Below are 17,095 nucleotides of genomic sequence, written 5' to 3'. Positions count from 1 at the left end.
TAATAGACCTAAGGAGTTCTAGAGCAGGAAACGGTGGCAGCAGGTGTGTCATAAAGTTTAAAAAGTCTTGGGATCCTGCTGGAGATGGACAAATACCCAGAGAAGATCAGCAGCAAGGCTCTTAGCATGGACTGCAGGGTTGCCTAGTATAAATGTGGAGTGCTGTGTTTGCACATGGAAAAGGAAGCTATGTCACTTGACAGAGGCCAGACTCTATTTAACACTGGGCTTCCAGGCCAGAAACACCAGACTCCAAGGGGAAATGGAATAGAACTGTTCAAAACATGAGAAGGATACCGAGAGAAAAAAGGAAGATCTAGACATTAGAGATGCTACCACTGAAAACCTCCTCATGCCTCTTTGTACCTAATTTGGACCTATGCCCATTCTTGAACTAATCCCTGGCAAGGGTGAGGGGATTACTCTGAGACCAATCAGACTTCCCCCTGTAGCTTCAGATGTGTTCAGCTAGGTGGAGGAAATGTGGGTCCCTAGAAAAAATTAGTTTTTTGGGGCAGAAGGGGGAAGACGTTGTGTAGGAAATCAACTATGTCTTTATGAAAAGCAGCTATGTCCTATGTCACAATTAACCTCTTGATGGGAAATTTATCCTAACTGAATTTAAATTTACATGTAGTAGTTGGAAAACTGACATGTTCTAATAGGCATCCTGGCAAGGTGGAAACGAAAAAAATGTTCTCCATCTACTGTTCCCTGTGCATTATTCCCCTTCTCCCAGATAACACTAAGTCTGCTGCAGTCTCTGATAGGCAACAGCAACGAGGGTTTATACAATGGGTTCTAGGAATGTCGTTTTGTTTGCAAAATGCTGTTACTGCAGGAGTCATGTTTGCCTCTATGTTTATGGGACACAAAAAATTTGGGTGGATTACTTCGATTTTGAAGGTACTGAAGGTGCTACACCCATTGTGATGGAAGAAGGCTCAGGGTGCAGTGGCTGCTGAAGGAACCCAAACCCCAAGGCATTCGAGGGAGAATCCGCTGACAGGGACTGAAAAGATCAGAAAACTAGAGAAGAGTAATTGGATTCTAAGGTCTTTGGAGTTCAAAAAGTTTACAGTAGGAAGAGGGATCCATTTTGGACTTGAATTTCTTTGGTAATTTAGTAATGGGAAAGGCTTCACATTGTTCCACTTTCAGCCATTCTTTGTTGTTTTATTTGGACTTTTAAAAGTAATTTTTTCTGTTGACCAATTTTGGACAATATAACTAGGCATGATTTCAGATGGGAAATAAACTAGGGAGTGAATATTTGGCCTAGGGTGCAGTGCGGCCTTGAAGTTAAATTCATTACTGACCTGTTATGACCTGTTACAGAAACTCTTAGGAGGACCAGCTTAACTGTGCATCTCAGTGGTCCCAGGAAGTTACAGAGAGGAGCAGTGGTGATAACTGAGGGAGCTGCCAGTGTCTCCTAGTTGGACAATCCTGGCTGAACAAAGTTTGATTATTAAGCCCAGTTGCTAAAGAGAGAATAAATAATGGGGTATGTGGGGGTTGTTCAGCTTCTCTCCCTGCATTTGAAGGGATCACAGGATTTAGATTTGGGGTTGGAAAAGCAAGAGGCCTCACTTGGACCTCCTGGCCTCTACCCAGCCTTGACCCAGGCTTCACTTTAAGTTTGCGCATTTGCCTGTTTACTAATAAAATGGTACTGGGTTTCTCATTGGGGCATAGATACAGGTGTGCATATTCCCTCAAGTAAGCTGGTCGGGAGAAGAGGTGGGGGTAGGATTTGAGTTTGGAATTCTACCCCAAATTTCTAACTTGTTTTTTGGGGACAGATGGTTATTTTCTACATTTTAAAGCCATGAACGTGTCTTACAAGAGGTTGTCTAGCTCAGAAATTCCCAAAAGAAAAATGAAGAAAGAACAAGAACTTCAGGAAAGTTATAACTGTTTTTGTGACATATAAACTAGAAAAAAAACAAAGAACTTGTAAATATATTTTGAACAAGATTTTGTAGCTGTAGTTTACCACTATTTTGGTAAGTAACTTTTGCTGTTCAAGTGATATGAAAAATGTGAAATGAAAGACAATTCCAGATAAGTAGAAATATTGTTATATTCAATACCTGTAATAAATTCTTTATTTTAACCATAAAGAGCTATACATTTTATATTAATAGAAAATGAATTTCTCTCTGCCCTCAGCTATTTAAAGTATATTGGTTTGAAGGAGTGCCAGATTACTTCTTTTCCCAGGGCTCCCACGTGACTTGAACCAATCCTTTCTTAGTCTTGCACTCTTTCGTCTATCTAATGTTGCTTAGTTTGTGCCACCTACTGCACAGCTCTCAAATTCCATGGCTCCTTCTGAAATGATAGGCTATTGCAAGGAGTGTGGGAGGAGAGAAGAGGACAAGGGTAAAAACCAAAAAGATAAGGAGACCCCCTACACCCCTAACAGAATGGCCAAAATCCAGAACACTTCCAACACCTAATCCTGGTGAGGATGTGGAGAAACAGGAACTCTCATTCATTGCTGGTGGGAATGGCAAAATGGTACAGCTACCTTGGAAGACAGTTTGGCGGTTTCTTACACAACTAAATATACTCTTACCGTACGATCCAGCAATCACGCTCCCTGGTATTTACCCAAGGGAAATGAAAACCTATGTCCATGCAAAAACCTGCACACAGATGTTTATAGCAGCCTTATTATAATAGCCAAAACTTGGAAGTGACCAAGATGTTCTTCAGTAGGTGAATGGAAAAATAAGCTGTGGTACATCTAGACGATGGAGTGTTACTCAGCGCTAAAAAGAAATGAACTATCAAGCCGTGAAAAGACATGGAGGAACCCTAAATGCATGTATGTATGATTCCAACTGTATGACATTCTGGAATAAGGCAAAACTATGGAGATGGTAAAAAGGTCAGTGGTTGCCAGGGGTCAGGGAGGAGAGAGGGCTCAATAGGCAGAGCACGGAGGAGTCTTATGGCAGTGAAACTACTCTATGTGGTGTTATAATGGTGGATTCATGTCGTTATACATTTGTCCAAACACATAGAATGTACACCAAGAGTGAACCCTAATGTAAACTATGGACTTTGGGTGATAATGATTTGTTGGTGTAGGTTCATCACTTGTAACAAGTGTACCACTCTGGTGGGGAATGTTAATGATCGGGGAGGCTATGCATGTGTGGGGGCAGGGCATATATGAGAATGTCCTTTCTGCTCAATTTTGCTGTAAACCTAAAACTGATCTAAAGAAAGTCTATTAAAAAAGACACACAAAGCAAACTTCTTTTTTAAAGGAGAAAAAAATTCAGTTTTCTTTGTTTAATTTTCAAAAAAACTATATTGCCAAACAGACTGTCCACACATACGATGGACATTCACTCTCCAACTGCTGCTCTAGAGAAGGGTAATAGCCTCAACCATGTCAAATGACATTGGCTCTATGGGGCTCCTGCCCCTCTCATATTTCTGTTCAGTGTGCAGTGAGTCATTAAGGTCAGCACTTAGGTTTGTATATAAAATAATTGTTGAGCAAATGTTAGTATTTCTCTTCCTTACTCAGTTGAAGAAGGGGCCTTGGTGTGGAGGTCCAAGTTTTGGGGTGTGAAAACATCGAATCGTCTTACCCGATCCATTCTCATTACTTCCCCTCCCCCATTTCAAGACAGCCTCTGACGCTGTAGAAATTTACACTTACGGACATTGAAAATTAGGGAACTGGTCTTTTTGTATAAGTAAAACCCTCCAAGCTACTATTTACCTAGCATCACAAATGAAAGGAGTCAGACTTTTGAAAACAAACAGATCAACAGATTAAACACCCTCTAGAGTTCTAATAGCCCTAGTTAAAAATGCTTAGTTAAAAAGTAAACAAGAGATACTCATCAAAGGTGGATAGCTTTTAGCATAGAAGCTTGTAATTTTTTTTAGGGAACCCTACTTGGAATCCATCTTGTCCTAACAGGAAGGTAATAGTACTCTCCAGTTATTACAGACCTCACTTAAAGGGCCAAGCCCCACCACAAGACGTGTCTGCCTCTTGATACTGATCAACTTTATTATGTGACTTATTTTAATGAATGCTTAACATAAAATTGAGGGTATTTTTGTTTTAAAATATAGTTTGTTATTAATCTTCAGGTTAGAATCCTTTTGGGAAGTGGGCAGGGCAAGGAGTGTTCATCTACAAACAGAGTAGAGTGAGCAAATACAACCAGATCTTCCTGAAATCTCCAGCGATGAGCCCCCTTTCAAGCCCTTCTTCTTGAACCTAAATGTTTCCCCTATTCCCCTTGACTCCAACCTCTAGTGTCCTACCTTTGATGACTGGATTCTGATCACTTTATGTTTCTTACCTTGTTTCCTGTTTGCTGGACCTGCTTCTCCCAAGGTCCTAATCTCTATGTTGTGGACTTGGGCTGGTAATTTGACCAAGATTTCCTGTTTCCTTGCTTGATAATTTAATTTGGCACTATAATGAAGTGGAAAAAACATGGGCTTTGCAGTCAGACAGACTTGGGTTTAAGTCCTGATTATACCCATAACTGGTGGTCTGATTCGGGTAAAGCACTTCTCTGAGGCTCAGTTTCCTTTGTGGTAAAATGAGGATATTAATGCCCACCTCAAACTATGGTTGTGATTGGAAGTAGATAGTGGACGTAGTTGCACAACACTGTGCCACTGAATTGTACACTTAAAAATGGTTAAAATGGGAAATTTTATGTATGTTTTACCACAATTTTTAAAAAAGAAAAAAATGTGAGAATTAGTCTTTGTGGAGCACCCATTACAATGTCTGGCACATAGAGGCTCTCAACAAATAGCAATTGTATAGCACAGAATATTTTATATTACAAGTAACAAAAAAGCACAACTCAAACTGCTTTAAACAATAAAGGAATGTACTGGTTCATGAAATTGAAAAGTCCAGAAGTAGGGCAGGCTTTTGGGTTAGTTTATGTCACTAAGGACTGTTTCTCTAAGTCGTTGGTCACTACAGACTCAGCCGTATCACTAAGAGCTCAGTTTCTTTCCATCTTTCCACTCTGCCTTCTGCAATGCCAGCTTTTCCTAAAGCTAGCAACTCTCATCATCACAAGATGGCTGCCAACAGCTCCAAAAAGTACATGTTCCCTCGTCCACATCTACAGAGAATGACTTCCAGCAGTCCAGCAAGTATCCTGATATTCACTTGCTTAAATCCCAAAACTGTGCATAGGAAGGGAATGTGATGGTTGGTATAAACTAACCAGGGAGATGGTCGGCTTCTCTGGAAGCACATGGGCTGCATGGGGAGGGGTGGATTCCTCAAATGAAAATCAAAGTACTGTGGAGGAGAGAAGGCAGGGCTAAGACGCTGAGGAGGCCACCAACAAAAAACTACTTTTGTAGCTATTATCATTATTGGCTTTCTTGGCCCTTTGCCCTTGGCTCTTGGCTATTTCTTTGGAAATCATTACAAAAACAAAAATTAAGAGAGCTTTTATTTTGAGCAAGTGTATTCTTTCTAGCAAAGGAAGATCAATAAGTATAAAAGTAAGCTTAATTTAACTGAGTGTTAGGCATCTGGAACACCTGCCAAACAAGCAGCAAAATGACTGAATGAAGGAGTTTAACAGGAATGAATGTCAGGGATGGGGAGCAGGGAGGAAGCTGGAAATACGGTGACTTGCCAAAGTGCCAAACCCAGAAGGGTGAAGTTAGTTATTGGCCTGTTTCTTTACTGGAGCCAGGTTAGAAGTCATGACCTGAGTCAGGACAAAGAGACCAATTAACAAGAGGAGGGGGCGTTACCCAAAGCAGAATTGACAGAGGAAAGATCTGATTGAAACCTGATTTTGACTGCTCTGCCTGTGCCTTTGCAGCTTCTATCTGCTCATCTTTCTCTTTTTGACCCAGCCCCCATCTAATGACTTGCCAATTTCTGCCAATTTTCTCTCTGTCCCTTCTGCCAAGAAGGCTCTTTTGCAATCCTTTGCTGCACTTCATCTGGCTAATTCTTACTCTTTGGTTAAGACTTTCGATTTTGTCTTTTATTCCCAGGAAGGCCTTCCAGCACGCCACTGCTGCCCAACTTCCCACGCCCAAGACACACCACAGGCTGACTAAAGTAACCCTTTAGTTTGGTACTCTCTACCTGTAATCAGTACCCAGTAGCCTAATGATTAGTTTACTTGTCTGATCTCGATCCCTGACTGCTCTCCCCCACCATGTTAGAGCTTCTGAAGAGCAGGGACTTTACCTTAGTCATTTTTGGTTCCATGCCACCCAGGACAGTGCCTGGCACGTAGTAGGAACTCAAGGAATGAAGGAAGTAGTTCCTTTGGTTATCATCTGAAATCCTCTCATCCAGGGCTTAAGAAATAGAACAACACATAAAACCCAAAGTGTTCTCCTTACCTGGAAAGAAGGAGTTGGGAATGAGGAAAACAGAGACATGTTAGAGAGGTTTGTACCCACTGAGACACTGGAAGTACTGAAGACAGAATCGAAACTGCCAAGAAGGTCCAGAATGCCTCTTCTCCTTTTCTACTCTCCGTTTTCAACTGTTCCTATTCCCAAACTGTTAAAGGATATTTATTTTCCCTATTTAGTCACATCGTGTTCACAATTTTTATGTTGTTTTTTCCTGTCAGAGTCAGGATGCAATTATTACATAAAAGTGACCATTATAGTAGTTCAGACTTACAAACACTAGTTATTGGCATTTACAGAGTGAAGCAAGCCACCTGAACTAAATACCAGGTGCTCAGTAAACTTACTGTAATACCTCATTCCTGGTTACAAAGAGCTCATATGACCTTTATGTAGGGAATTTTTTTTCTGTTTAATTTATTTTTCCATTCTGAAACAGAGATTCATCCTTTATAGGAAAGGAGCCAATTATTTGGTAAACACAGTAACACCTAATGACTATACCCTCTGGTATTTAGTCTCAAAACATTTTGCATTTCTTAACACATAGAATTAAAAATATTTTAACGTTACACTAAAACGAGATTAAACATAATTTTAAATGTTCCAGGAGGTAGAACACTCAGCCCTGTTTCTCAAGCAGGCTAACTGAAAGGTCTTATGCTTTTCCTGGTGGTTAGGTTTTGACAATAAGCTAAGGGAAAAAGTCACAGAAGTGAGAGCTCACCTTAATAACTTCTTGTAGGTTTCTGGTTTATTTACAATTATTTGGAGGCAGAGCCAGCCATAGGCAAGTTTCCGATGTAATGTGTCTTTAGGCCCCACCCCTGCGTGACTCGTAACTGTTTCAGGCCCCCTTCTTCCCACTCTTGGTGTCCTTCCTTGTAGGTCCTCATGCTCTCATGCCATGCCTTTACGACCAGAGCTGAGGGCCACCATGCTGTTCCTACATAATAACCCACATGTACACTTTGCTCTGACTCCCATCACTTCCCACAGCTTCCCATAAGAATGATAACTCTCTTAATCTAAAGTATACTTTTAAAAAATCATTTTAATGTTTTCTCAATTCTAAGACATACATACTCTCCTCCTCCCCAACCCTTGCAGTGTTTCTGAAATTGGAATTAATTTTACAGTCTTTTTTATCCTAAAAAAGTGGTTACTACATTTTTGGTCAATCTTACATTCACAAGTGTGTTAGAATTGGAGAGATATGGTATGAATGTACTTTACTGGAGATAACTAGTTTTTTCAAGTCAGAAAATGTTGCTGCATGTGGAGATTTGGGTTATCACACAGTCAATTCAAGCAGAAAAAAGACTTTTGGGTAGGAATATATGAAGAGTCTAGACAAAACAAACTAATTGTTAGTTGGTTATCTGGACTAACTGTTGTCCAGATAATTATGTTAACCGCCCCCTGCTTTTCCTTTTCTAGTTTGGGGATGGGATGCAAAGGAAATGGGAAGCTAAATGTTTCCATCAAATAAAAGATAGAGGATCTCAAGCTATCTCTCTACACAAATTGTTCTAAAGCCTAATATTTGTATTGAACAAGACGCTGGGGTTATAAACAGAACTCCCTATAGAACATCCTTGATGTGGATGACCAGTTATCTCAAACTATCCCTAAGGTCCTCCCTGAAAGGATTGTAACTTGATGTCATCTATTCTTGCTAAAGAGATGATGGTTGTTTTGGTCACTGGTCTGTGGAGAGGGACAGAGGGTCAACACAACCATGAACACACATGGTTCCCACCTTGGGTAAAATGTTCAGAGATGTTTGAGCCCCATTTGTGATGTTCAGCAAAATTATACAGTGTTTTTCTAAAATATTTTGGGGAAGACAATTATAAATTGAATAAAAGTATTATTCTAAGTATCCCCATCCAAACAGTCTTCATTGTTAAAATTAAGAATAAATTGGAAATTCTGAGACTATGCTTGTCCCTAACATTTGCAGTACTCAGGACAAGAGTACAAGTAGAGGGCTATATCATTAAAAATTATATATCAAGCTAAAAAACCATTAAATAAATGTATTCTATTCACCTTCCTTGATAAATATACCTTTATTATGACAAAAATTTTTTAACTGTATAAAGCAATGGCTTTTATGTGACTGAAAGTCAGCTAAACAGCAAAAATGACTGAACTTAATTATTATCTTACATTTAGGTGTTCTGTGGATGGACTGGTGATGTTTGGATGAGTAATAAGATAAAGTACATAATTCATAAATTATCATATATTTTATACATTTTGTTTTTCTTTTTTTTAGGGAAATCACTAATTATATTATAACCCACATACTTTGTGTTCTGTTGACACTAATAACAAGATAGACAACTTCTCTTTTCTTTTTTTTTTTTCCTCCCCAAAGCCCCAGTACATAGTTGTATATTCTAGTTGTAAGTCCTTCTGGTTCTTCTATGTGAGCTGCTGCCATAGCATGGCACTGACAGACGAGAGGTGTGGTTCTGCACCCAGGAACTGAACCTGGGCTGCTGAAGCAGAGTGTGCAGAACTTTAACCACTAGGCCATCAGAGCTGGCTCAACAACTTTTCTTGAATCAACGTACTTCTTAGTTTTTTATCTTTTTATTGTGGAAAATTTCAAATATTTACAAACATAGATATAGAGTATAAAAAACTCCATGTACCTATCATCCAGCTTCAACAATTATTAACTCTGGGTCAATCTTGCTTCATCTATACTCTCCAACTCTCTGCACCCAATTATTTTGCAGTAAATTCTAGATATCATATCATTTTACCCATGAATATATCAATATGCATCTCTAGAAAAAAGAACTTCTTAAAAATTAGCCTTAATACTATTTTCACATGAAAAAATAATTCCTTAATATTAGATGTTTTTAAATTTTGTTTCAATAGAATTGCAGAAATTTTATTCAGCTGAGGCAGTAGCAACCAGAATTGTCAGTAAAATTTCTAAATCAATATTTATATTTGGAAATGAACCATGAAGTTTACATATTATGTTCAGACATTTTAATGGGATTGCAATAATGATCATTATCACAGAAAATAATAAATTTTAATTTTATCATATAAATTCTATCACTTGTGTTGTGATTTTTTTCACCAGCCTTTAAGTACTATCTATCCATACAGTGTTAAGTTCTTCATTCAATTTTTTTCAAGGCTGAGCTATCGTAAAGAAAAACAACAAGAAACATACGTGGTTCAATTTGTTCAAATTTCTCTTCATAGGAGACCATACCTCTATCTAGAATGTATAGAAAATAGCATATATATCTATATATGTGTGTGATATATATATAAAGATATATTTTTATATGTGAACATCTTCACCATCATGAAAACATTTTTGTTTCCTTGTTCCAATTTTCTTTTATCTTATTGGAATATCACCTTTGTATATGTCACATTTAGTATCTTTCTATTTAGAAAAATAATTTTCTCTAAAAATTTTAAAAGTTATTTTAAATTATTTAAAAAGTGAAATAGGCAAACAGATCTGTTGACGTCTTTTGTAAACTTTTGCTAACACCGTTAATAGCAAGCAACAGTCCATACCAAATAACTGTGGTTAGCACAAAATAAAAAATATTTTCTACCATGGACCGCAATTCCCTATTTATTTGAGGATCCTCTGTTGTTTCACTTAACTATTCTAGTGCAGCTCACTATCTTGTCTAAATTAAATCTAACTGCTCTAACAGCATTTAAATGGCATCTACATTGTTAACCAAATGTGTGGTCATATTTGATATGTGCTTAATCAAGATGATCCATTTTGAGTCAGATCCAGAAAATATTGTATATAATCTTTGGATCACTCCAAAGAATGTCATTGCTAATGTCAGAGTTGAGGCCATGTCTTCTAAGAACATGTTGATAGATGTTTAATAAATTTTTATGTGTTTGTGTTAGCGAGATGCAGGGCCATCTGAAATACAGGGCTCAGGGCAGGGGCTCCTCTTGCCTGAGTCTACGAGTGACATTGCAGACTAGTAATAAACGTTAAGTATTAATAAAACCTTATAATATGCGTGTGCTACATTTTTTGAAGTGCTTCCATATTTGTAATTTCTTTTGATCTTCACAATAACCTATGGACTAGGTAGAGCAATTACAGATGAGATACAGAGGTCTAGAGAGGTTAACTGATTTATCTAGGATTACACATCTAATTAGTGGTAGAGCTAAGGGTGAAACCTAGGTCTCCATACACAGGTCTTCCTGTTGTACTATGTTATACCATGCTGCCTCCTTAATGTTTCTGAAATAAGGAGACCTGACAGTTAGACAGGTTGCATCCCAACATTTTTCATTCCTTAAAACCCTTTGGATTTTAGAAGAGAAAATAAATATAGGACAATGAATTAAAAAAAAAAGCCATATGCTCTTTCATATCTGTTAAGTCCATGTGGGGCCAATATATACTTATTGACAAATATTTCAGAAACTAGAGATTTATCTCCTTCCAGGCAAAGGTTCACTTGAGTAATACAGAATAAATCTTCTGAAGGGTGAGGATCATATTCGTTAACCTACTCATGAGGTACTAAGTATAGCTCTGGGAACATAAACTTTGGAATATCTTCTAAGAGCCAGGGATTTTTGGAATGCTTACTTCTTAGTGCAATATACAGCACCCAGAAATATAAAACATTAGTTTGAAAATGAATATAATCTTCTTTTAATTAGGCAAGCCAGACTTCTTGTTGATTCTTCTGTACAGTTTGCTTGGGACTGTCTTGGTGCCTCTGCCCTCTGCTCATATAGACCCAAGACTTTAAGTGCTTACTAAAATCCTTTTTTTCCTCTAATTTTTAGCACCCTTGGATTTAGAATGCATCTTACAGTCAATGGCATCTTAGATGAAATTGAACATAGCTAGCTGTTAACGATGGTTACCTGTGGTGAATTCTGTATTGCTTGCACTCTCTACAATAAGAATGCATTATTTTTATAATGAAAACAAATTTTTAAAATTTTAGACAAAAAATATTTGTGGTTTACATTAAGTATGTTGTTTATTATGGAAGTTTTTGATAGATACTCAATCAGGTCAAGAAATTCTTTTGTATTGCTAGTTTGTAAGAGATTTCTAAGTCATAAGTAAATACTGAATTCTATCAAAAAAAAAATCTTATGTGGTTTATACACCCTATCTCTTAGTACTAAAAGAATACCAAGAATGTAATAACAGTAATTAACATTTCATAAAGTTGTGTAATCATAATGGATTTCATAAGCCCCAAGTGCTAGCAATAGGCTTGATACTAGCAATAGGCTTGATACTAGCAATAGGCAGTTAGCTGTGAGTTATCCACGATGGAAACACTCCTTAGAGCTCCCTGGTACTTACCATATTGTATTATAATTGTCTGTTTACTTGGTAATTTTTTTCCACACAAGTGAGAGCTCCTTGAGGGCAGGAACTGTGCTCATTCATTTTTGTGTCTCCAGTGCCTAACACAGAGCCAAGTCTATCAAGTTGGTAAGATAAATGATTGAATGAAATATATATAGATACTCAGTATTTTTTTGAATGTTATTTCCACCTATGTAATTTAACAGTTTGCTTTTGGAGAGGGTGATATTCTCTCCTAGGATATGGCTTGTTCATTTTTCCTTTGTGGATGGTGAATGGCAAGGCACAAGCAGGAAGTGTTGTTTTTAGGAAGGGTCTCTATAGTCTCCCCTCAGGCATATACAGCTTTAGTTTTCTGTTGTCAATTCTGTTAATCTATCTAATTATTGTGTGAGCAGGTAGAGAAAATCACTTTCCAACTTGCTACTAATTTAATTTCTTACTTAGACAGGTTGTGAGTAGGGGAAGTTTGAAATATTTTTTCTTATTACTTAATTTGGAAGAAATAATGCTGCCAATGAAAATTTCTCATCTGGTCTTTAAACTCTGGTATCATGTTTATATAGAGCAGGTTTTTTTCAGAGAGTGTTCTTAGTTTCTATAGCTCCATGGTGAAGGATTGGGCATATTTTTGTAGAATCTGGTACATGAATAAAAATTAAAATATGGATTTTTTTTGTGGAATGGGAGAAAATGTTTGCAAATCATATATCTGACAAGGGATTAACATGCAGAATATATAAAGAACACCTAGAACTCAACAACAACAAAAAACCCGAGTCAATCCAATTAAAAAATGGGCAAAGAACTTGAATTTGGAGACATTTCTCCAAAGAAGATAAATGGATGGCCCATAAGCACATGAAAAGATGCTCATCATCACTAATCATTAGGGAAATGCAAATCAAAACCACAATGAGATATCACTTCACAACCATTAGGATGGCATGTGTGTGTGTGTGTGTGTGTGTGTGTGTGTGTGTGTATACATATGTGAAAATAACAAGTGTTTGCAAGGATGAGAAACAGTTTGTGGGAGAAATTAGAACCCTTGTGCATTGTTGGTAGGAATGTAAAGTAGCGCAGCCTTTGTGGAAAATAGTATGGAAGTTCTTCAAAAAATTAAACATGGAATTACCATATGATCCAGCAATTCCACTGCTTGGTTTATACCCAAAAGAATAGAAAGCAGGGACTTGAACAGATATTTGTATGCCAATTCACAGCAGCATTATTTACAATAGCCAAAAGGGGGAAACCCAAATGTCCACTAACAGGTGAATGGATAAACAAAATATGGTTTGTATCTACAATGGAATATTATTCAGTCTTAAAAAGGAAAGAAAATCTGATACATGCTACACCATGGAGGAACCTTGAAAACATTATGCTAAGTGAAATAAGCCAGACACAAAAGGACAAATATTGTATGATCCATTTATATGAGGTACTAGCTGTTGTTAGTGCTGTTGAGTCCATTCCGACTCCTAGTGACCCTGTGTACAGCAGAGTGGAACCCTGCCCAGTTTTCTTTGCGCCATCCTCTCATCTTTCCACGCTGTATCAGACAATGCTCCACTGCTATTCATAGGGTTTTCATGGCCAATTTTTTTGTACCTTCTTCCTAGAATGTCTTAGTCTGGAAGCTCTGCTGAAACCTGTCCACCATGGGTATCCCTGCTGGTATTTCCCCAGTGGCATAGCTTTCAGCATCATAGCAACACATAGCTGCCACAGTTTGACAACCGACAGACGTATGGTGTGGTTCCATGACCCAGAAATGAACCTGGGCCTTGGCACTGAGAGTGCTGAATCTTAACCACTAGACCACCAGGGCTGGCTATGAGGTGCTTAGAGTAGTCAAATTCATAGACATAGAAAATAGAATGGTGATTGCCAGAGGTTGGGAAGAGGGAGGAATGGGGAGTTGTTTAATGGGTAGAGTTTCAGTTTGGGAAGATAAAAATGTTCTAGAGACGGATGGTTGTGATGATTGCACAACATGAATGTACTTAATGCCACTGAACTGTACACCTAAAATGGTTAAAATGGTAAATTTTATATGTGTATTTTGCCACAATAAAAAAAAATACTTGACATTTACTTAGCACTTTTTATAAAGCACTTTTACTTGCTGTATTGTATTTGTTCCTCAAAAAAATCTTGAGAGATAGGCAGGGCAGTCATTATTATCCTCATCTTACAGATAAAGAAATGAGAGCTCATTTGGTTAAAGTGAATAGCCAAGGGATACAAAACTAGTAAGTGGCAGGGTCAGAATTAAGACCCAGAACCCTAGTCCAGCACTCTTATATACCGGCTGACTTTCACAGGAAGGTTCCTGGACGCTGACAACTGAAACTGACACTGAATTCACTGGCAAATGCCCAACTTTCACTTGGAGTGCACATACAAAGCCTGATTCCAGAGAACGGTCTTAAAAAGCCTTTCTGGAGAACGAGTGCAAAACAACAGGCGCAGAAATCATTAACAACGTGTACCTTTCCCCCCTCACAACAATAATATTGTGAAGGGCAAGACGGAAATATGAGAACTGAAGCAACAGCCAGGAAATGCTCAATAGCCGTGTGTTAATTTATTATCAAAGCTCTAGTTCCTTTCTAAACAATTTTTAAGGTACAATACCTTGTTAGACTGGAGTTTTTATTTTGTTAAATACTCCTTAAAATTCATTTGTAGGCTGTAAGATGATTCTTGAGAATATTTTTATTGTGGTTAAAAAAGAGTTTTATGGTTGCAATGTAATGTAATTTGATCTGTATCTGATAGCCTCTTTGAAAAACAGTTATGATTTTAAAAAATATAGAGACATGAAGAACAACAAAACACACTTTTATCGTACAACTGTGTGTCTGCATTGTTAATTGAGTCTCGTAAAATCTTTCCAGTAAATTAATTACAGCTAAGAATCAGAAGGGACCATAAAGCAAAAACTACAGAGGAGCCACAGCCAGCTGTTCTTTAAAAATGTAATGCTGATTTTTATTTTTGAGTATTCAACAACAGTCCTGAAGCACATCTTCAAGAATTTTCATCATATATTGTTGGTGGACTATGAAGTTTTGTGTTGTGTACTGAAGAAAAAAATATCTGTTATGTAATATTAATATATTCTAGGATTTTCAGGTTATTTATATGGCAGGCTGAGAGCTGAAATTTTGTGGTGGTAAAAAGTTTGGAAATTTAAAATATAATAATAATTATAGAAAGACAAAAAAAACACTTCAAAATTTTAATAGTGGTTTCCTTGGAGTATAGGGGTGATGCTCCACCCCCACGTGACCATACTTCTCCTTTTCAGTATTTTCCATATTTTCTACAATGAGCATATCTTACATCTATAATGGAATAAAATAAAATTTATTTTAAAATAACAGTAATTAGAGAATCTTGCAGGCCAGGTCACTGGGCAGTTGTTTTTTTGATTAAAATTGACTGGAAGGAACCAAAAGGTAAACAATTTGTTCCCAACTTTCAAATGGGTAAATACATTATTAGCTCCATTTTATAGAAGAGAAGAGTGAGGCCCAATAAAGTTAAAGGCTTGAGCTGAGTTCACCCAACTAGTAGGCAGCAGAACAACAAGTAAACCGACCTTCTGCCTGGCTAGTAGGAGGTGGTTTGGGGCAGGATTGGTAGTTCAGTTTACTACACAGCCTACATTCTGCCTGGTGATTCTGAGCAGGATGGGAGCACTTTAAACTCAAACATTGGTATACCATGTTCATCTCTGGTTTCATAAGCTTGCGTGTGATTAAAGAAGCTCCTATATCACAGAAATATGGTTCATTTGCTCTAAAGCATCTTTTGTGTTAATGATTTAAGATCTTAATTCATGGACTGCAAATGAATCATGCCTGCAACCACGAGGAGTTTCTACACGTTTTTTAAAATTAAAGTATCATTACATCTTGTCATCCATGTGTTCATTTCTACAGTACCTATCACCAAGGATGTCTTGCTGGTACCTTTGGGGCCCCTCAAGTTACCCACAATCTTATTTCAGTTAAGGCTGCATTTTTCCTCTTCCTTCTCTTGGTTTAGCTATTGCTAAATCCTGTGATTGTAGGTCTCAGTTTTGACTATAAATCTCACTTCCTTAAAGTTGTCTGCTAGTTCCCTTTATATGACACATCAAATCAATAATGATGTCTACCATGTATTGAGTGCATACCATGTACCAGTCACTTTATACCTAGTATTTCTAATCCATGATGTAAACTCTGACTACTTCTGCAATTTCATTTTCTTCTGTTTCCTGATTGCACCCTGTATTCTAGCTCAGAAGTTGGCAAACTGTAGCCTGTGGACTAAATCTGGCCTGCTGCCTGTTTTTGTATGGCATGTGAGCTAAGACTGGTTTTTACATATTTAAATGGGTAAAAAGAATCAAAAGATGAGTAATACTTTGTGACATGTGACAATTATGTTAAATTCAACTTCCAGTGTCCACATATAAATTTTCATTTGAACGCAGCCACTCTCATTCATTTAGGTGTTGTTTACGGCCGCGTTTGTCTATGATGGCAGAGTTGAGTAGCTGTGCTAGGGACAGTATAACCCACAAAGTCTAGAATATTTAGCTCCTTACAGAAAAGTTTGTCAACTCCTGTCTAACTTAACTAATTTCTGTCCTTACCTTCTTGTCCTCACATTTGTCTTCCCCTCTGTCTGGAAAGCTTTTCTTTTCTTTCTTTATTCTTCTTTATTCTCTTTTATATCCTCATTCTCTCTAGGTGATTTTATCCAAACTCATGCATTAAATTGGATCTATATGCTGATGGTGCCCAAATTTATGTCTCCATACGCAACCTCTGCCCTGAACTCCATACCTGAATATACAATTGTCTATTTGATATCTCTAGTTAGATATGATAAACATCTTAAACCTAACATGTTCAAAGTTGAACTCTACATCTATCTCTGTAAACCAATTCCTTTCAGTCTGCCCTATTTCAGTTGATGGCAGCTCCTTTCTTGTAGTTGGTCAGGCCAAAAACTTTGGTGCTTTTCTGTACGTCTCACATTTTACATCCAATCTATCAGCAAATCATGTTGGCTCTACCTTCAAAATATATCCAGAATTTGACCATTTCTCACCACCTCCAATGCCACCACCCTGGTCCAAACCACTATCTTTCATCTGGACTACTGCAATAACTTCCCCACTGGTCTAGTCTGCTCTTGCCCCCATCAACATATCATGCAGTGTCGTCTTCTCAGATCATGTTTCTCCTTGCTCAGAAACTTCCAATGACTTCCTGTCCAAACTGTGCCCTCCTTCTTATCAATTGCCTCTGC

This window comes from Diceros bicornis, chromosome 12, assembly GCF_020826845.1.
Source record: "Diceros bicornis minor isolate mBicDic1 chromosome 12, mDicBic1.mat.cur, whole genome shotgun sequence".
NCBI classification, from domain to species: Eukaryota; Metazoa; Chordata; class Mammalia; order Perissodactyla; family Rhinocerotidae; genus Diceros; species Diceros bicornis.
Note: the sequence above shows the minus strand (reverse complement) of the source record.